The sequence below is a fragment of the Schistocerca americana genome, chromosome 8, assembly GCF_021461395.2.
Source record: "Schistocerca americana isolate TAMUIC-IGC-003095 chromosome 8, iqSchAmer2.1, whole genome shotgun sequence".
Taxonomy (NCBI): Eukaryota; Metazoa; Arthropoda; class Insecta; order Orthoptera; family Acrididae; genus Schistocerca; species Schistocerca americana.
Genome location: NC_060126.1, coordinates 363,429,082 through 363,451,757, shown reverse-complemented (window position 1 = coordinate 363,451,757; position 22,676 = coordinate 363,429,082). Strand labels below are relative to the sequence as shown.

Genomic DNA, 22,676 nt, shown 5'->3' with positions numbered 1-22,676 from the left:
ACGAATCCAGAGACCTTATCAAGTCTCAAACATCTACATTACTGGCCAACTGGCGATTAAAATTACTACATCACGAAGATGATGTGCTACAGACGCGAAATTTAACCGACGGGGAGAAGACGCTGTGATACGCAAATTATGAGGAAAGTAACCTTCGTATTACTCATACGAAACAAGAAAGAACCTGAAAAGCTTTTTAAAGTATTTGTTTCACCAATGAAATATTGGTCGTAGTATCTTTGAGTAAAGAAACTACACTACTGGCCATTAAAATTGCTACACCACGAAGATGACGTGCTACAAACGCGAAATTTAACCGACACGAAGGAAATGCTGTGATATGCAAATGATTAGCTTTTCAGAGCATTCACACAAGGTTGGCGCCGGTGGCGACACCTACAACGTGCTGACATGAGGAAAGTTTCGGACCGATTTCTCTTACACACACAGTAGTTGAGCGGCGTTGCCTGGTGAAACGTTGTTGTGACGCCTCGTGTAAGGAGTAGAAATGCGTACCATCTCGTTTCCGACTTTGATAAAGGTCGGATTGTAGCCTTCCGCGATTTCGGTTTGTCGTATCGCGACATCGCTGCTCGCGTTGGTCGAGATCCAATGACTGTTAGCAGAATATGGAATCGGTGGGTTGAGGAGGGTAATACGGAACGCCGTGCTGGATCGCAACGGCCTCGTATCACTAGCAGTCGAGGTGACAGGCATCTTCTCCGCATGGCTGTAACGGAGTAACTGATCGTGCAGCCACGTCTCGATCCCTGAGTCAGCAGATGGAGACGTTTGCAAGATAACAACCATCTGCACGAACAGTTCGACGACGTTTGCAGCAGCATGGACTATCAGCTCGGAGACCGTGGCTGCTGTTACACTTGACGCTGCATCACAGGCAGGAGCGCCTGCGATAGTTTACTCATCGACGAACCTGGGTGCACGAATGGCAAAACGTCATTTTTCGGATGAATCCAGGTTCTGTTTACAGCATCATGATGGTCGCATCCGTGTTTGGCGACGTCGCAGTGAACGCACATTGGAAGCGAGTATTTGTCATCGGCTATACTGAGGTATCACCCGCCGTGATGGTATGGGGTGCCATTGGTTACACGTCTCGGTCGCATCTTGTTCGCATTGACGGGACTTTGAACAGTGGACGTTACATTTCAGATGTGTTAAGACCCGTGGCACTATCCTTCATTCGATCCCTGCGAAATCCTACATTTCGGCATGATAATGCACGACCGCATGTTGCACGTCCTGTACTGGCCTTTCTGGATACAGACGGGTGTGAGAAAGTCGAGTGAATGCTTTGCAGACGCCGACATTGTCAAAAGTCACGCCCGGAGGGGTCTGAAGTAGCGGCTGGGCTAGAGGTTCTGTTACTTCACAGAATCTTAGCGAAAACACTTTCTGGCGGGCTACCAGCGAGGCGTGGGAATGACTTGTGTACCCTGGCAGTTGTGGCGGGAAAATTCCCGCGCTTTCTGCAAAATAGTAACTGTGATTGGCTTGCTCAGGGCATAGCTCCGTGACGTAGCAAAATCAGCGCAGAAATTGGCGCCAAGAATCTCCATTGGTGGAATGGTAGTGCTCCGGCAATGGAATGGAATTTTCCGCCGGTTTTCGAGTTGCTGATTGGAACGTTTAACCACGGCCACTGTCGTGGGGGCGGGAATGTTGTGTGTTCGGCCTGTACAGGTGCTCTAGGTAGTCGGCTCTCGCCTTTCGGTCGAGGACGTCGAAGCAACCAGCCATCGCCTCCGGTACGCCAGATCGTGTTCTGGCAGTTAAGTAGACAGTTTGGTAATGTATGTCCGCAGCACCGGCAGATAGGGATTTTCCTAGGTGATAGTCAGAACTCAGCAGAGCGCGTCTGTTCGTCTTTTTCTAACTTTGTTCTGTCTTGGGTAGCAGCAATTAATTTTGGGTTAGCTGTGTGTCTCTCTTAAGATTTGAGTGGCAAGGAATTTGCTCCACATACCACTTCGTCATAAACCTCACAATCTAGTTTAGGGACAACTTCACCTTCACAGCGTTTGTTTGAGTATCCAATTTGAACCAATTTGATGTATTATAAATGTTTCATGTGTTTTTGTTTATTATTTTGTGTTTAGTCTTAATAAATCATATTGTTATTTTGGACAGAACTTTCATTCTGTTAATCGGTAGAGCAACCCATCATTTCTCACTACGTTAATGAAATCTTCCTTTATTTAACTTATTTATCAAATTAAATTATTGCAGGTGCCAAACTCTTATATTTTTTAATCCATGTGCAATAGCAAAAGTCGGAGTTAGAATAGGGGGAGCTTAGAGCATCATTTACATATGTAGATTCTAGAAGAATTTAGTGTTAAATACACTGCTTGCCCCGGCACCTTGCACTCTCACCAATTGAAAACGTCGGGTGAATGGTGCCAGAGCAACTGTCTCGTCACAATACGCCAGTCACTACTCTTGATGAACTGTGGTATCGTGTTGTAGCTGCATGGGCAGCTGTACCTGTACACGCCATCCAAGCTCTGTTTGACCCAATGCCCAGGCGTATCAGTGCCGTTATTACGGTCAGAGGTGGTTGTTCTGGGTACTGATTTCTCAGTATCTATGCACGCAAATCGCGTGAAAATGTAATCACATGTCAGTTCTAGTACAATATATTTGGCCATTGAATACCCGTTTTTCATACGCATTTACTCTTGGTGTAGCAATTTTAATGGCCAGTAGTGTATTACGTTAACATGCGGACTGAAGAGATGAATGAAAATTTGTACCAATTTCAGGTAGAATCAACCATTTTGTTCGATCCTGAAAGGCTATTCCAACACAGTTAGAGAACCTTTGCAATGCTGTTCGAGTTAAGAGGTAATACCAAGTTGTTTGAGGCATGATGGTGTTTGGATAGAGAAAGGAAGCATGCAGGGGAAGTCCGTGCAGTTGTGAGACGTGAATGGGAATTTGAATGACGAGGGAGACATACTAGGTTAGTGTGTGGACTTGTGGAAAGCTACTATCGCAATGTGACGTAGTGGTGAGCAGCAGATTCATCATTCGAATCCTGGACTTGGTACGTTTTTCCCATTCGTCATTTTAGTCTGTATGTGTACATCAAAGATGTCTGACATTTGAAAATGTCCCTAGACCCACGTACTTCCATACGACTCGTTTGATATCGTTTCGATAAAAGAATCGTTCAAATGACGTGTGGAACACGTAAATAACTACAGTAAACAAGAACCACCATTGGCAGATTAAAACTGTGTGCCAGGCCGAGACTCGAACTCGGGACCTTTGCCTTTCGCGGGCAAGTGCTCTACCAACTGAGCTACCCAAGCACGACTCACGCCCCGTCCTCACAGCTTTACTTCTGTCGGTACCTCATCTCCTACCTTCCAAACTTCACAGAGCCCTCCTGCGAACCAAGCATAATTAGCACTCCTGGAAGAAAGGATATGCGGAGACGTGGCTTAGACACAACCTGGGGGTTGTTTCTAGAATGAAATTTTCGCTCTACAGCGGAATGTGCACTGATATGAAACTTCCTGGCAGATTATAACAGTTCGGAAGGTAGGAGACTAGGTATTGCCGGAATTAAAGCTGTGAGGAAGTGGCGTGATTCGTGCTTGGATAGCTCAGTTGGTAGAGCACTTGCCCGCGAAATGCAAAGGTTCCGAGTTCGAGTCTCGGTCCGGCACACAGTTTTAATCTGGCTGAAGTTTCATATCAGAGCACACTCCGCTGTAGAGTGAAAATTTCATTCAAGAACCACCATTGTGCACTCTGATGGCCATTCCAGCTGCAACAGGGAATTGCAATTAATCATTTACACTCCCGCCAACGTTGTGTATGTGTACGAAATTACGCTGACGTCTTCTGGGTGCTTCACTTTTCTTCTCAGGCGGTGTAGGTGTAAAAATGACGGATTATCCACTGAAAGAGTATCGTGGATTGTGAGTGACAACAGGTGACGGGACGCTAACGTGAGACTACCGTCTCTCGGTGTCGGCAGCAGTCTCGGGCCGCAGACAGGTGCACAGCGCTACGCTTCGTGTGTCACCCGCCCGGAGCCGGGCGCGTCTCCAGCGGCTGCTTCCCTAATTTGTTTGCTATTGTTACCGCTGTGCGACGCGGGCCGATGCCTATCTGGCGCGCACACTGCGCGCCGCAGATAAATAAGGAGCCCCTGGTGGCCGCCGCGCGCCGTGACTTCCTCGCACCTGCCACGCACCGCCGAATGAAAATCCGTCGCCCGCCTCCCTCTCCGCAGACGCACGCACCTGCCCGCCGCTCCTACGCGCCCCTGCCTCGGCGGCCACTGCGGGGACACGGCAGTGTTGTTCTGGCACCCCTGATATGCCACACAAACACACGGAAACTAAGGAAGGAAGTAAAAGTAGCGTTTAACCCTATCGCTGATAAAAAAAAAAAAATAAAAATAAAAATAAAAAAACGGTTCAAATGGCTCTGAGCACTATGGGGCTTAACATCTGAGGTCATCAGTCCCCTAGAACTTAGAACTACTTAAACCTAACTAACCTAAGGACACCACACACATCCATACCCGAGGCAGGATTCGAACCTGCGATAGTAGCGGTCGTGCTGTTCCAGACTGAAGCGCCTAGAACCGCTCGGCCACAAGAGTCGGCTATCGCTGCTACAGACGTGCACTTTGCATTCCGTGCTGTCCGTGGCTTCGTCGTGGCTGTACTGCTCACAAAATGCTGCTACTTGTGTTGAGAGAAGGCGCTCTGGCATATATAAAACACCCTAACGAAAGAAATCGCAAGGCCAAATAGTAATGAATGTAGAGTAATGAAATTTGCGGAATAGGTTTGTCTAGGTAGCATACGTAAGTCATTAACATTGCAAGGTCACAAGTTTGTGTAAGCGTGAGATAATCCACTTCAAATGCGATATGCTGGTATGTTAATAATCGATGTATCTCCCAGAATGTTGAATTCAAGCATGCAAAAGGGCATGCATTGTGTTCTGCAGGTGCCGTGTGCCAGTCTGAGGAAATGAGTTCCATGCATGTTGCACTTAGTCAGTCAATAGAGGGACGGTTAACGCTGGTTGTGGATGACGCTGGAGTTGTCCGATGATGTCCGATGTGTGCTCAGTAGGAGACAGATCTGGTGATCGAGGCGGCAAGACCACATGTCGATAGTCTGTAGAACATGGTGAGCTAGAACAGCAGCATGTGGGCGAGCGTTATCCGGTTGGGAAACACCCCATGCGATGCTGTTCATGAATGGCATAACAACAGGTCGAATCACCAGAGTGTGCTCAATAGGAGACAGATCTGGTGATCGAGGCGGCAAGATCATATGTCGATAGTCTGTAGAACATGGTGAGCTAGAACAGCAGCATGTGGGCGAGCGTTATCCGGTTGGGAAATACCCCATGCGATGCTGTTCATGAATGGCATAACAACAGGTCGAATCACCAGAGTGTGCTCAATAGGAGACAGATCTGGTGATCGAGGCGGCAAGATCATATGTCGATAGTCTGTAGAACATGGTGAGCTAGAACAGCAGCATGTGGGCGAGCGTTATCCGGTTGGGAAACACCCCATGCGATGCTGTTCATGAATGGCATAACAACAGGTCGAATCACCAGAGTGTGCTCAATAGGAGACAGATCTGGTGATCGAGGCGGCAAGATCATATGTCGATAGTCTGTAGAACATGGTGAGCTAGAACAGCAGCATGTGGGCGAGCGTTATCCGGTTGGGAAATACCCCATGCGATGCTGTTCATGAATGGCATAACAACAGGTCGAATCACCAGAGTGTGCTCAATAGGAGACAGATCTGGTGATCGAGAGGCAAGACCACATGTCGATAGTCTGTAGAACATGGTGAGCTAGAACAGCAGCATGTGGGCGAGCGTTATCCTGTTGGGAAACGCCCCATGGAATGCTGTTCATTAATGGCAACACAACAGGTCGAATCAACAGACTGATGGACAAAATTTTCAGTCAGAGTGTGTGGGATATCCATTAGAGTGCTCCTGCTGTCACAAGAGCCCACATCCCAGACCATAACTCCAGGTGTAGGTCCATTGTGTCTGGCACGCAGACAGGTTGATTATAGGCCTTCAACTGGCCTCTTTCTAGCAAACACACGATCATCACTGGCACCGAGGCAGAGCCAGCTTTTATCAGAAAACAGGGAATACCTCTACCCTGTCCTCCAGTGAGCTCTCGCTTTACACCATTGAAGTAGCATATGGCGGTGGTTTTGGGTCAGTAAAATGCACGCGGCACGGTGCTGTCCATTAAGTAACTGAGTTGTAAAATTTCGTTGTGTCAGTGTGGTGCCACCTGCTGCTCAAATTTCTGCTGTAAGTGCAGTACGGCGGCCGCCCGCTCTGGACGAGCGGTTCTGGGCGCTTCAGTCCGGAACCGCGCTGCTGCTACGGTCGCATGTTCGAATCCTGCCTCGGGCATGGATGTGTGTCATGTCCTTAGCAATAGTTCCAAGTCTAGAGGACTGATGACCTCAGATGTTAAGTCCCATAGTGCTTACAGCAGTACGACGCGCCATAGCAATAGGACTGAGACGACGGTCTTCCCTCTCGGTAGTGCCATGTGGGCGACCGGAATCCTGTCTTCTTGAGATCGTACATTCTCGTGGCCATTGCTGCAAGCGATGATGTGTGGTGACCACATTCCTGCCCAGTCTTCCTGCAGTATCGCAGAAAGGAAATCCGGTTTCTCGAAGTCCTATTACACGACCTAAGAGAGGTGATGATAATGCCATCTTTGTCGCCTTAAAGACATTCTTGCTAACATCAACTCACCAAATCAAACCTCAAAGGTAACTAACACTCACGACCGTTACACCGTGTATTTAAAGCAAAACCTGATTTGCATCCTCACAGTGGTGCTACTGGCGTCACTCTTATGCGGCTTTAGTCAAATTTCCCTAGACATCACCTTTGCGATATACAAACACGGGTACCGACTTTCGTTTATAACGCACAGTTCTTGATTTTGTTGCGATTTTTTTCCGACAGTCTACTTATCATTTGATTTTAAGAAAATTATTCGCTGAAATATTTTATTTTTGCATGTGTTACTGTCTGGCATCTTCATTCGATAAAGGAGTGAATTCCGTTTCGTTATACCTCTTAGTTACTGCATTGCATCAAATTAAGTAAAACACTCTATAAAATTTTGAAGAATTTGCAGAGGTAAAAACGCATTCTGGAAATTTTGCGTGTGGTTGATTTTAGTTCATACAATGTAGTGTATAAACGCAGATGTGATTATGAAATTTTGTTTAAAATTGAGAGTGGAACAGTATCTCATCGCACTCTTGAGTTGTATGATTTTATATCTGATGGATGGTTGCCACAAAGCGCCCATTCCCGGACATGTGCATCATTGATTCTATGGTCATAACAATCGTAATATTTCATAAACGTTTCCAAGCGGAAATGAAACTCTTTGCGAATGATAGCGCACAAAGAAGCACACATACAAAGGTGACAAATGATATATACACATATACAGATGGCAGTATTTGGCATACATAAGATATATTAGAGTACTGCATTGGTGGAGCTGTCTTTGCACTTAGGGGATTCATGTGAAAAGGTGATCATGACCGCTCGACGGGCATTAACAGACGCGGAATGGTAGTTGGAACTAGACGCTTGGGACATTCCTTTTCGGAAATCGTTTGGGAATTCTACATTCCGAGATCCACAGTGTGAAGAGCGTGTTGAGAATAACAAATTTCAAAAATCACCTTCCTCCACGGACAACGCAGTGGCCGACGACCTTCACTTAAAGACCGGGACCAGCGACGTTTGCATAGAGTTGTGAGTGTAAGCAGAAATCAATATGAAACGTATGGCGAACGTATCCGTTTGGACAGTGCGACAATATGTGGCGTTAATGGGCTATGCCAGCAGACGACGGTCGCGAGTGCCTTTGCTAACAGCACATCGTCTGCAGCACCTCTCCTGGACTCGTGGCCATATCCGTTGGACCCCAGACGACTGAAAAACCGTGGTCTGGTCAGACGAGTCACGACTTCAGTCGCCAAGAACTGATGGTAGTATTCGAGTGTGGCGCAGACCCCACCAATCTGTGAACAAAGTCGTCAAGAAGGCGCTCTGCAAGCTTGTAATGGCTCCATAGTGGCTCGGGCTGTGTTTACATGTACAGAACCCATCACTGACTGGAAATGATTGTTCGGCTATTTTGAGAACATCTGCGGCCATTCATGGACTTCATGTTGCCAAAAAAGATGGAAATTTTATGTATGAAAATGCGGCTTGTTACCGGGCCACAACTGTTCACAATTGCTTTCAAGAACATTCTGAACAAATCGAGCGAATGATGTGGCCTCCCAGAAAGTTCGAGATAAAACTCATCGTACATTTATGGGACATAATCGAGAGATCAGTTCGTGCACAAAATTCTGTATAGGCAACACGTTCTCTTTTATGGATGGCTATAGAGGCAGCGTGGCTCTAAATTTCTGCTGGGAACATCCAGCGACTTGTTGAGTCAATACCACATCAAGTTGCTGCACTACACCGTGCCAAAGGAGGTTCGACACGATGTTATGAGGTATTCCATGACTTTTGTCATCTCAGTGTATATTGCATAATAAATACTTGAAACTTTTTTATTAGCCGAAAAATGGAAGTAACTCATCTGCGGCAGTGGTGTCGGCTGCTCAAGACACATACAGATGTCAACAGCGTTGTGGGAAAACCCATGCGGCGACTGTATACACGTCAACAGCACCTGTGGAAAGGCGTAGTTTGACGTGTATACAAGTCAACAATAGTGAGAGGGTCAACCACGCACCACCGAAGATGTCGTAAGGGATGGAGCGCGAGCTGGGATTGAGGTAGGACGGGAAGGCAATTGGGCCGTATCCTTCGCGAAGGAATCGGCCAGCATTTTCCTTAAGTGATGTAGAAACACAACACGGAACATAAATTTGGATGCCTACCGGGCATTTGAACCACACTCCTCCGGAATGTGAGTTCAGTTTCAACCACCACGCCATGCCACGCGGTCACCAGCTGCTGGTAGATAGACGTAATCAATGACTAATAATTTTGACAGTATAAGCCTACTGTATCACATGCCCTTATGACAACTTTAACATGGAGGAACTGCCGCTGATATCCACGATCCTTCAGAAGAAACACTGCGTACTCGAAGAACTGAAGGACTCATGTATTTTATAGAATTTTTGGTGTGAAACATTGTGAAGAAAATATGTTAATTGAAAAAAATTCTCTCATTGGTTACATTGTATAATAAATACTTCTTTCATAAACATTTATGTCGATGTTATGTTAATTGAAAAAAAATTCTCTCATTGCTTACATTGTATAACAAATACTTCCTTCATTTACATTTTTGTCGATGTTTTATTGCAGAACACAATGCTTTTCAAACAGTGGGGCTGTCTGATTCACAGTTGGTGTTGCTGCCTCTGGATCACGGGCTTCCCGGGTTCGATTCCTGCTCGGGTTGGGGATTTTCTCTGCCCGGGGACTGGGTGTTTGTGTTGTCCTCATCATTTCATCATCATTATCATCATTCGTGACAGTGGCTACGTTGGACTGTGTAAAAAAAATTGGACTGGGTAAAACTTGGGGCTTTGTACGGGCAGTGATGACCTAGCAGTTGAGCGCCCCACAAACCAAATATCATCATCACCATCCACTGTAAGGAAAGAAGTAACTTAGAATGTAACTGGCATTTATAAAAAGAAAAATAGGTGGACAGTGGGTACAATGGAATGTAGAGGGAGTGGGTTTTAAGGCGAAGTACAAAAAAAATGGTTCAGATGGCTCTGAGCACTATGGAACTTAACTTATGAGATCACCAGCCCCCTAGAACTTACAACTAGTTAAACCTAACTAACCCAAGGACATCACAGACATCCATGCCCGAGGCAGGATTCGAACCTGCGACCGTAGCGGTCGCGCGGTTCCAGACTGTAGCGCCTAGAAACCGCCTGGCCACTCCGTCCGGCGAAGTCTAAACGGTTTGGTTTAGTTCATCCGAGGGTTTCCTATACTGCCTCACTAATGCCCACTTTGCTTCTTCAAAAAGGCCATTAGTGTGTGCCCCTTTTCCCCCTTTAGCTACAGAAAGACGTCTGCAAGAACATGCACGGAAACGGGACACTAAGGTGTTGTGTTCTTTCGCCCCGGTCTCATTGATATTTTGTTGCGGGTACAACTCACAGCATCGAAAAGTTTTCATGAGCAACACATCACAGCTCAATATTCGCTAACTACTCTCCAAGCGTGGAGAGACGATCGCCTAACTTCTACACACCGCTCTGTGGAGGCTAGGAAAGCACTAGCATGTACGACGAGCAGCAATTGCAGCCACTCTGTCACATTTTGGGAGGGAATGGCTGTCCATTGGGTTGTTGTAAGAGAACAATAGATTTTCGTGATGTAAAATATGTTCTTTAATCCTTCACCGTTATTCGACGGTACTGGCGTAACCAGTCGTTTTATCGCACCGGCACTTAAATTTTCCGCACATAAGGACAGCTTACTGGTTTAAACTGTATCTGTATTATTTCTCTCGCATGCTGTTCTATGCATTTGTAAAGTTTCGCCGATAAGTACAATATGGCTATGAACGGAAGAGCGAGTAGCGCTCGGGTGAAGGAAGAGGACTTCCCAGGCAGAACGCTACAGCTGCCATACAGAATGACTTAGCATCAGTTTCCCATGTAGCGGTGCGGTGATTTACATAGATTCCGTTCGTGTGCGTATCCTGCGTTAACTATATTTATTGCCAATTTTGGTATCACGTCCAATCTTCATACATTTAGTATAAAATAAACACCTCCTTCTCCCCCCTTCTCTGGTATTCTCGGCACACTATTGACACTGTGGATCTCGGGATACTCAATTACCTAACGACTTCCGTAATGGTGTGTCCCGTCATTCTAGCTACAGCTATCATTCCGCATTCAAAGTGTGTTAACTGCCATCGTGCGGCCATAATCGCGTCAGAAACCTGTTCACACGGGTCACCTGGATACAAATGATAGCTCTGCCAATGCGCTGCCCTTTTACACATTGTGTACGCGATACTACCGCCATCTGTATTTGTGTATGTCGGCATCTCTCAACTTTTGTCACCTCACTGTACTGATGGATCGAAGGAGCGGACTATCTGTAACTCTTGTGGCAGAAGCAGCAATAGGTTCCCGTCTATAACCACCCTCTTTGTGATTACAGATCTGTTCTCTATTGTGTTTATCTTGATCTCTATTATGTATCTCTCATGGCTGCATACAAAGGAAGAATACGAACAACCGCCACATGTAATCAGTCCTTTGCAGTCAATAGTTTCAGTTAATATCATACAGTTTAACTTAGTATCTGAAGTTTTTAGGACCGAGTAGCAAAACAATTTATCTCTTCAAGGCTGACGTCATCCAGAAAGGATGAAAGTCGAGTGCTCATTGGTTTCTACTTACGACCAAAAGTAATAAGAGCTTGACAATGCATTCAGCACTGTCAGGAACTGCATGAGTGGCTAAATGGTTACCCTAACATTCTAATGGCAGTTATAAAAGTGACAAACATATATCAATGATAATAATTACAGACTGAAGCAATGAATTAAACTTTGCACCAAGACCAGGATTTGAATCTGGGTCCCTGCTCACAAATGTGATGTACCTTTCGCATTTCTTTCTTTCTTGTTTTCGTTTTCTTCAAAGGCAAAGAGAAAAGGTAAAGTCGTAGCCTAATGTATAGCCTGCAACGACCGTCAAGTATTTTTGGTTTTCAAATGCTGAAAAACATAATATGTTTTTCCTGTTCCTCGGTAAGAGGAAGGACTCGCTCTCTGTTAATGAATGAAAGTAGATGCACGTTATTTTAGAGCGTAGTCGGCCATTTTCATTGTGAGAATAAGTAAAAAGTCTGTATTTTTGATGTGCATCGAAGGACGAATACAATATTATTTTATAACTGGAACATTATATGAGTTATTATTCCAAGTAGTGCTGTAATATGTAAAAATCCAAGAGGCCCACCTGTGTATTTCGGAGTTACAACGAAGATCCGATTACAATGTCATTGACACGGTCAACATTTTGTAGGTGGATACGGCAATCGAACGAGGGTATTCTTAATTGGTAAGCATAAATCTACAAGAGACAGACTATTTCGTCCATGCACAACTAATATGAACCCATTTACAAGCACAGCTCAGCATACTAGTCTTGTCCGAGAGCCGAAAAATTAATCTCATTATTTCCATATATCTTAACATTTATTATTATATATATTTTTATTATATTATTCTAGACAAATGCGCAAACCATTACACCACCCTGACAATACGCTAAAACAGCTGTACGGACTGTTCCAATATGTCTGCCTCCATAATAAAAACTACAATTTACGCTTTAGTCCATCTCGATGTTCGTCTTCTTAACACTTACCTGTATAACAGAGGCTCTCCACCACTGGAATAGCACCTTGGTACAAATTTTAATTGATTGCTCCGGCCTGTGTTCATTGTTGTAGATGTATTCGGGACTTGATTTGTTTCTGGTACATATAATTTCATTTGGCTGATATATCACCCATGCCTGACAAAGAGGCGGGATTATCCCCATTTCGTTCAATGCTAAGGCGCTATTACAGGGTCTGCATTACTGATATGAGTTAAGAAAGGGAACATAAGATGGACTGAGGCGTAGAGAATGTATTAGGAAGGGAGACATACCAGAGTAATGCTTCTGCTGTGTTAGCCGCAGTGTTAGGCTGACGTTGGGTTCGAATCCTTCACCGGCACGGTAGATCAGCGTGTTCGATCAGAGGGTTAGCCGCCCTCTGTAATAAAAATAAAAAATAAAAAAAGTGAGTGACTGGATCAAAGATGAAAGGCTGTCATGGGACGTCCGCGTCCGCCCCGAACAACTGCAACGAACCATAACGAACAAAATGACATATAAAAATCCCGGCCTTGTTACAAATTTTAATTCATTACTTCATCCTGTATCCGTTATCATAGACTTGATAAGTCGCTGGAACATATAATTTCATCTGAATGACATATATAGCCGAAAGTATTTTTCTGGGACCATTATTTATCATAAAACAATGCTTTTGATGAAATGATATTCATTGAGATACGGTGTTTCTGGGAACACTGTATTTCTGGCAACACGCTGGTTTTGCTGACATCACATTTCTGGTCATGTCGTTTTCCAGGTGATACTTTGTTTTTGATGACTACATGTTGCTACTGGTACCATTTTCATGGTGACGCCAAGATTCCTCTGACTTATTGTTTCTGGCGACGCTGATGCGTTTCATGGCAGAGATGTGCCTGGTGATGCTGATGTATATGGTGATGCCATCTTTCTGGAAACATTGTGTTTCTGGAGACGCCGTGTTTCCAGGGACGCTGTCTTTCTGGTGACAAGTTATGTCTGGTGGCACTGGTGTCTCTTGTGATAGCTGTGTGTCTAGTATCACAACTGTGTTTGGTGATACCGACATCTCTGGTGTCATAGTTTCTCTTGTGGCACCTATGTGCCTATTGACAGTGATGTGTCTGGTGGTGCTGATGTGTCTTATGACTATGTGTCTGGCGAGGACCTAGGGTCTGGTGATATCCGCATTCCTGGTGACACCAGTATCTCTGGTGACACAGTTTGTCTGGTGCAGCCGATGGCCGGCCGCTGGTGGCCGAGCGGCTCTGGCGCTACAGTCTGGAACCGCGCGACCGCTACGGTCGCAGGTTCGAATCCTGCCTCGGGCATGGATGTGTGTGACGTCCTTAGGTTAGTTAGGTTTAAGTAGTTCTAAGTTCTAGCGGACTAATGACCTCAGCAGTTGAGTCCCATAGTGCTCAGAGCCATTTGAACCAATTTTTTTGCAGCCGATGTTTCTGGCGATGTCGATGTGTCTGATGACACTGATGTGTGCGGTGATGGTGCTATGTATGGTGATGTCGTATTTCTCGAGATACACTGTTTCTGGAGGAGCCACGTTTTCAGAAAATCTATGTTTGTGATGACACATTGTGTCTTGTGACACCAATGTGTGTATTGTTACAAAAGCGTCTTGTGACACCAGTATCTCAGGTTACACAGTCTGTCTGTTATCACCGATGTGTATGGTGACACTGATACGTATGGTCACACTGATGTATCCGGGGATGCTGATGCTTCTGATGACGCCCATGTGTCTGGTTACGCCCATGTGTCTGATGAAGCCTATGCTTCTGGCAACGCTGCGTTTGCGAAGACGCCGTCTCGATAGTGACATCTTGCATGTGGCGACGCCGTTTCTGACAACACTAGTTATTTTTCCCATCGCCATGTGTCCTATTGCGTCGCAAACGAGTGCTCTACTAATGTACTCCCTATCGCCAGGCCAGGCCATTGCCAAGGAGGCAGAGCTTACGGCCTTCTTCTTCTTGGACGGCAGGTGGCGTCGGCACGCACCTGCGGCCGACCCGGTATCAGATAGTCCTGCGCCCACCGGAACACGGCGCGTGTTATTACTGTGACGGCTCGGCGGCAGCGGCGGCGGCGGCGGCTCCGTACAAAAAGGGAGCGGCGCTCTCTATCTGGCAGGAGATCCTTAACGGGGCGCCGCGACGGTTCCGGAACGCCAGGGCCCGCTTCCGGCCGCTAATGGCTCGTTACGGCGGGGCTAGGAGCGGGGATAGGGGATAGGCTGGCCGCCGTGCGCTGGCCCACGCCGTGCATTCCGCGGCTTTTTGTGGCACGCGGCACGCGCCCCAAATTGACCACAATTTCACGGCGCTCGGCCACACACGCGCGACTCCACCTAATTATGTTATGCGTTTTTGTCTGCTCCATCGCTCCCGGTTGCGGTGGCAAACCGCGAGCGTGTCTTTTCCCCTGCTCGCAATCGCCACACTTACGTACGACGAGAGCTCCACTTTGCACGGGATGATTCGGTCCTGTCAGTAATCGTCCGGCGGAAATAAGTGGTTTGCTGTGGTGCTGTAACATCCTCCGGACCTGTATACTTACTTCAAATAACGCAAAGAAGAAGAGCGAGAAACTTCCAACACATTCTGCAAAGTTACCGTTTGGACGAAGGTTATCCGGAAACTAGCGTTACAAGGAACTTATCCTCAGCATGGAATATCCGTTCAAATGGTTCAAATGGCTCTGAGCACTATGGGACTTAACATCTGAGGTCATCAGTCCCCTAGAACTTAGAACTAGTTAAACCTAACTAACCTAAGGACATCCCACACATCCATGCCCGAGGCAGGATTCGAACCTGCGACCGTAGCGGTCACGCGGTTCCAGACTGAAGCGCCTAGAACCGCACGGTCACACCGGCCGGCTGGAATATCCGTGGGGGAAGTTCGTACCACTGCCGCGTAGCGGGGAGCTAGCGGAAGGAACGACCATTCCCGACAATCAGTAGCGCGTCATTTTGTGTTGTGCGAAGTGCGAACTGTAATTCGCTACATAAGTGCTGAGGGCAGCCGCGCGGGATAAGCCGAGCTGTCTGGGGCGCTGCAGTCTTGGACTGTGCGGCTGGTCCCGTCGGAGCCGGCACGGTAGCTCAGCGCGTTGGATCAGAGGGTTAGCAGCCATTTGTAATAAAAAACTGAGTGAATGGCTCAATAATGAACCTCAACGGGCGTCAGGGAACATCCGCCACGAGCAACTGCAGCGAACTATAACGAACAAAATGAGATTTAAAAAAGCGGTCTTAGGCGCTGCAGTCATGGACTGTGCGGCTGGTCCCGGCGGAGGTTCGAGCCTTCCCTCGGGCATGGGTGTGTGTGTTTGTCCTTAGGATAATTTAGGTTAAGTAGTGTGTAATCTTAGAGACTGATGACCTTAGCAGTTAAGTCCCATACGATTTCAAACACGCGATTCATCGCGAAATTGTTTCAGTTTATGGAGAGGACGTAATGTCGAGGCAACATGTGACGAAATGGGTACGGAATTTCAATTATGGAAGGACATAAATTTACAATGAAGACAAAAGCGGAAGGCAGTCTGTTGTGACGCGTGACGTGGCGCAGAAAATAGAAGAACATCTCTGTGAACGCCGTTCGACAATTGACGACTTTGTCCAAACATTTCACAATCTGTTGATCATGAAATTGTAACTGGTTCACTAAACTGTCGCAAGTTGTATGCGCGATGGGTGCCTAAGGTTCTTACCGAAGCACACAAACTGAATAGAGTCAGCGCCAGTCGCGGGTTCCTTGACCGTTTTGAGACTGAAGTCGAGGCTTACTCAACTCTATGGCGACAGGATATGAAACCTGGGCTTATCGCCATACTCCTGAGAGATAACAAAAACCAATGCAGTTTCGCCCCACTCATTCTCCTTCAGCCAAAAAAAGTTCAAAACACAGCGAACAGCGAGGAAAATAATGGTGTCAGTGTCTTGGGACAGAAAAGGGGTACTGCTCGTTGATTTTTTGGAAGGAGGTGAAACAGTAAATGCTGCAATATATTGTGAGACCACACAGAAATTTCGCAGAGGCCAACAAAACATAAGTCGTGGGATTCTGACAACGGGAGTCTGTCTCTATGGCAACGCCGGCCGAAGTGGCCGTGCGGTTAAAGGCGCTGCAGTCTGGAACCGCAAGGCCGCTACGGTCGCAGGTTCGAATCCTGCCTCGGGCATGGATGTTTGTGATGTCCTCAGGTTAGTTAGGTTTAACTAGTTCTGAGTTCTAGGGGACTAATGACCTCAGCAGTTGAGTCCCATAGTGCTCAGAGCCATCTATGGCAACGTGCGTCCGCACACCGCTCATGCAACACAAGAGTGGTTGACTTCGTTTGGTTGGGATATTTTAAGGCACCTCTCTCACAGCCCCGATCTTGCACCTAGTGACTTTCATTTGTTTACTAAATTGAAGGAACACCTTCGTGGAATACACTTCTCCGACGACGACGAGGTGAAAATCGAAGTGAAGAACTGGATGAAAAAGGTGGTGGGAGGCGTCTATGACACAGGAATCAAAAAGCACGTTCCAAGGACGACAATATGTACTGAGGTAAATAGTGACTGTGTGGAAAAATACTGCAAGAACTACGCCACAACGCATGTCAATTTTATTAAAATATAATTAAGTTTTTTTACTTCAGAAAATTCTTGTAACATTACTTTCCGGATTAGAGTAACCTACCGACTACGCAGAATCCTTCGCAGGAATGGTGTAAGGTCTACGTTTCACAGTCGACACAAGGTCAAAGACTTCTTTCCACCTACAATGGACATTCCCGACCGCCTCCACGAAGCGGAAGTACGTGAAGTTCCGTGAGGTTGTGGCAAAGTATGTATCGACGTCATTTGAAGTACAATAACAGAACGTATCAGATTACGAACGCCAACTGCGTTTAAGATAGGAAGTACAAACAGCGATAGCGGAGCTTCGTGAGAAATTTGACCAGATTATGGATTTAAAGAACATATTAGTCAACCATAATACCACTGCATCTGGCGGTGAGGGTGCTTAGGTCGGGTTATAGCGAGTCAGCGGTAATCAGGATTGACAGTATATGCACAGCTGACCTGCAAGGATTGCGAGTTTTCGATAGTCACCATTGTACTTGTTTGCTGTAACGTTACTACGTGTTTATCGGTAACAGTCAAGTGCAATAAAATCGTAGTTGATAGATACACGTCCTAGCATTCGAGAATGTTTAGAGAAAGATAGCATGTGAAGCAGATGAAACATCGAAGAACGAGTACTGTTTCAACGGTGATGACTGTTGTAGGCTTCTGTCCTCGTAGCTACCGGCCAACCACAGCTAGCGAGGAACATAAGCATCGACCAGGAAGTAACCGAGGTTTCACAACAGTAAAAATATTTTGGATTTTCTTCCCGTTTAAACATCTGCTTCTAGAAAGACCACAAAATTTTAAACTGTGAGTTCATAACATACCCGCCCAAACATCCGCGTGTGTTAACGCATCCGTCTTCAGGACAGGGAGGTACGCGGGCCCCTTGACTGATTATATCCTCCCGTCGGATTAATTACGATTGTCAGTGTGCCGGCCAGCCGGGCTGTACTTTTTCAGGTGGTGGCCCATATCCCGCTAGGTGAGTACCTGGCTGATTCTCATGTTCCGCCTCAGATACGGGCTGTGCAAAACAACACTTTCTCATACTTGCACGCAGAATTTACTCTTTACCCAAACAAACTAGATAGGCTGCTTCGGTCTCCTGGGGAGTGGGGAGGGGGAATGGGAGGGAAGAATAGCAGACATGACCTTCGCTGTTTGGTCTCATTAAAGACTCTGTCAGCAGCAACGTTCATAATATACTATAATCCTGTATTAATGCCCTGGAAACATTCCCCTTCATATGTAATATGGCCCATAAATGAACGAAACGTGATCTGGCTAATTTCAGTTTATAACTTTACTTTTTATAATGTACAAAGAGTTACTCTTGTGGGGCATTCATAGCTGTACAACTCCATTTTGTAAAATGAGGAATCTACAAAAAAAAGTGGTTCTAATGGCTCTGAGCACTATGGGACTTAACATCGGAGCCCATCAGTCCCGTAGAACTCAGAATTACTCAAACCTAACTAAACTAAGAACATCACAGACATCCATGCCCGAGGCAGGATTCGAACCCGCGACCGTAGCGGTCGCGCTGTTCCGGACTGAAGCGCCTAGAACCGCTCGGTCACAACGGCCGACGAGGAATCCGCCGAAAAACTGCTAAATGAATCTTTTATTGCATACACAAGTGGCTTTAGAACGCTTAAAGTTTCATCATTCGATGTAAACTCTAACAATGAAAATGTTGTGCTACAAAGCAATGAGAGGAGAACCTCAAGCTAAAAAAAAAAGAATGTCAGATTAGTACCTATGCAGTTAGAATTTCGAAAATAAAAGAGAAAACAGGACATTACTTACAAATAAAAACTTTAAAAGCTTTTCAGACTCTTTCTGACCACCCTGTATTGTAGCTATCATGCAGTACAATAAAAAACCCTGTATCCACCATTGCACTTTTAACTGACTTCGTCTACATACCATTGCACCTTAACTAGTATAGGGTGAAAGAGGAGAAATAGAATACAGTAGAAGTCACATTGGCTTATTGATCAATAAGTACTTTTCGCATGTCACTGCATAACTGCCTCCGAGGCAGATATTCATTCGATTACAGGTTCTGCAGTGATTACTAAATTGCGTGTAAGCTCCTAAGTTCCACAGTATTACGTATCAATGTCGAATAGCCCAGTTGGCAACAATCGGCTACCTTTATACTAGTGCTCGTAATGGTTTTTATTGAAACGCATGTAGACGTGAGTTCATTGAAGACCATTCAAGAGTTAAGTTTGGAAGAAGTTAAAAAAATACAGGATTACTTCCGATCGCAAAGAAGCAACTAATTCACAGAGTGACCTAGACAACTATTAATTAAAAAAGGAAAGAAACGAATAAAAAATAGTAGTCTGTGTCGATTACACGGCGGGATAGGGAAATAATCTGGTATCTGTTGTCTACATACAGCACTGTACTGTTCGACACACTGCGTCCAGCACTGGAACGCTCGTCGCAGGAATTTTCTACCTTTGACAAGAAGCATCCAGTAACAGTTGCATTCCTGCTGTCGTAAAATGATGCCCGGAAAATAATTAATTCTTTATTGGATCAGCTATTCAAAATCATTGGTGACTTCTTGAGGACTTTGGGAAGGGTGACGAAATAATTCCCAGCCACCAATTGTCACTACAATCTCTTCTTTTTACAGTTGCGGGTGGTAGAACACGGAAGTAACACTTGTTTACATACAGATGGGACCGAAGCCCTCCGACAGTACTCGACAGTACACGATTGGCGCACGAATCTCGACATTGTACAGTGACGTTATAGTCGTGGTGCGTTACTGTTACTGCGTATTCTTAGCGTCTGCTGAAGTAGAAAGTCACAGAACAAATATACTTTATCAAACAGTACGCTCAGACGGAAAAGAGTTGGCAAAAAACGTAGTTCACTTTTGTCGAGGAGAAAAACGGGAGGGTTTACTAACACCGTTAGAAAGAGCTATGGAAGAAGTAGCAGCCACAATAGAAAAGAGCGCAAGGACAGTGCGTAATGTCATGAACGGTGTTAAGAAAGCTAGACGCAATGGTTAGAAAAGTGTGACATCAAGAAAGGAGAGACTAAGGAAGAAAACGAGGTGTCTTGAGAAGTTCAATAAGTGATTAGTGAAGCGAATGTTCTTTAGAATATTACGACATTAAAACAGACATACCCACCCTTTGAAATGTTTACAGTTGGGTGTAGGAGGATACCGACACTAAATTCACAGAGACACGAATCACTTAGCAGAAAAGTTTAAAGCATAGGCGGTTTAGTTTTAAAAAATGTAAAATTAGAATAGCATTTCTGGTTGAGAAGGAGAACATTGTAGAATGGCGTGCCCTCTTCTTAGAATAGTGAGAAAAGCCGAGAAAGATGCGAGGAAACCCATCCTGGATACTGATAAAGCATGGGTGCATACTCACTATACCGTTAGTAAATGTTGGCAGCATAGTGACATATCAGTTGGGCTGAAAAATGGAAGTTCTGGACAAAGAATAATAGTGGTTCATGCGGGAGTAGAAATGGGGTTAACTGAGGGTGCAGAGCTCATCTATGAATCGAGATCTGCATCCAAAGATCTTCACACCGAAATGAACGGTGGGAATTATATAAGGTGGTTGGAAGAGCACCTCATACCAAACACTCCAGCTGGAAGTATTGTGCGTCCGTAGCTCGTGGTCGTGCGGTAGCGTTCTCGCTTCCCACGCCCGGGTTCCCGGGTTCGATTCCTGGCGGGGTCAGGGATTTTCTCTGCCACGTGATGACTGGGTGTTGTGTGATGGCCCTAGGTTTAAGTCGTTCTAAGTTCTAGGGGACTTATGACCACAGTTGTTAAGTCCCATAGTGCTCAGAGCCATTTTGAACCATTTTGGAAGTATTGTGGAACTGCCCCCTACCATTGTGTACACAAAAAAGCTATCACATATTCATGTAAAGCAGATATTCAATCATAGATGATTAAACATAATATTCCTTTTGGTACGAGCTCTTGGAAGCTGTGAAACGTTACTGGCCCGAGGTAGAATATGCGGTAGAAAGAGCACTGAAAGAGCCCGATAAGGGATTTACATTGTTACGCGTTGAATTCTACGACTCTGATCTGTACCTCATCGAATTCATCTGGAATGTAATGTAAAAGAAAAAAAAATTTCATCGAACAATGTCAACAACGTTACCTTTTCCCAACGTAAACAAATTACTACTACTGTAATTCAGAACAATACGGAAGACGACTGGACAAAGGCGTGTAATAAAGTGAAAACTATTACGGAGGAATACTGGAAAAGAGACCCGCTGATGGGCAAAGTTACTCAGAGCGTAATTACTCAACTTGAATGTAACAGTAACAGTGAAATTTCCTCGCGTACTTCTAATGACGTAACTGACGAGGCAGATTCAAAGTGGACAGAGACAGCTGCTTCGGACGTCAGCAGATGCGGCGGAATTGTGTTCAGAAGAGCTCGGTGTCCAGCCCTTACATAGGGATTAAAGGTACAGTACACGCTTATTATGCGGCATCTCGCCATATAACCTTTTACGTATGAGCTGTTTGATTATAAAACAAATTTTGCTTTGAAAAATGATGTGTTAATTCAAATTGTAGTTTTATGTTTGTTCGTCTACCTTAGTTACTAGATCCTACACCAAAATATGTATTAATTTTCATTTATTTAGCTTTCCTGTAGAATAATAAATTAACAATGAATATATTTTTATCTTCTGGACTACAAACTCAAGATAATACATCATCAAACAACAGTTTTATTTTAATTTAGTACGCTTCGCTGTAGAACAATGTATTAATACCATATGTATTACAACGTCACTTAAGTTATTAGAATGTAACAAAACAATTTTAACTTTATTTTTAATTTCCTACGCTTTCCTGTAGAAGAACACGCTGACGCGTCAAGTCATTATGGCCACTGCCTACGCGAGGCTGAATGCGTCCTCGCGATTTTGTGGGCGTATGACGCAATAAGGAAAGACTGTAAGTGGAAGAGAGATAAATAGGGAATCACTGTAGTGAAGATACGGGTCGCAAATGCTGAAATCCACTGATATAAGTGGTTTTGACAAAGTGAACATTGTTACGGCCCTGCGGCTGGGAACAAGAATCTCCGAAACGGCCAAGCTGGTCACCTGTTGGCGTGCTAGTGATGTGAGCACCTGTAGAAAGTGGTTGAAGGGTGGTGAAATAACTAGTAAGCCGTGTTGTGTAGGACGACCGCGTCTCACCACAAAACGCAGGGGTTGGAGGATCTCCCACTGTATAATCCCGGACAGACAGCGGTCTGTGGCAGATCTGACGAAAGTATACAATCCTAGTGCAGTCACAAGTGTTGAGGAGCACACAGTTCAAAGGTCGCGGTTGAACATGGAGTTCCACATCACACGACCGCTACGTGTGTGTGTATGTGTGTGTGAGTGTGTGTGTGTGTGTGTGTGTGTGTATTGCCCTTACAACATCGTCAGCTATGATGGCAGTGAGCACAGCATCACTGAGCTTACATCGTGGATCGATAGAAACGTGTCGCCTTTCGAATGACACGCATTTCTTGTTACACCAAGTCGATG

The 22,676-nt window shown here is 45.4% G+C and overlaps 1 non-coding gene across 1 annotated transcript; it reads right to left on the bottom strand.

Annotated features, from left to right (window-relative positions):
- Positions 1 to 3,264: 3,264 nt before the first annotated feature.
- Positions 3,265 to 3,339, bottom strand: Trnas-cga. Its single transcript has one exon. It is a non-coding gene; the product is annotated as a tRNA-Ser (tRNA).
- Positions 3,340 to 22,676: the final 19,337 nt, after the last annotated feature.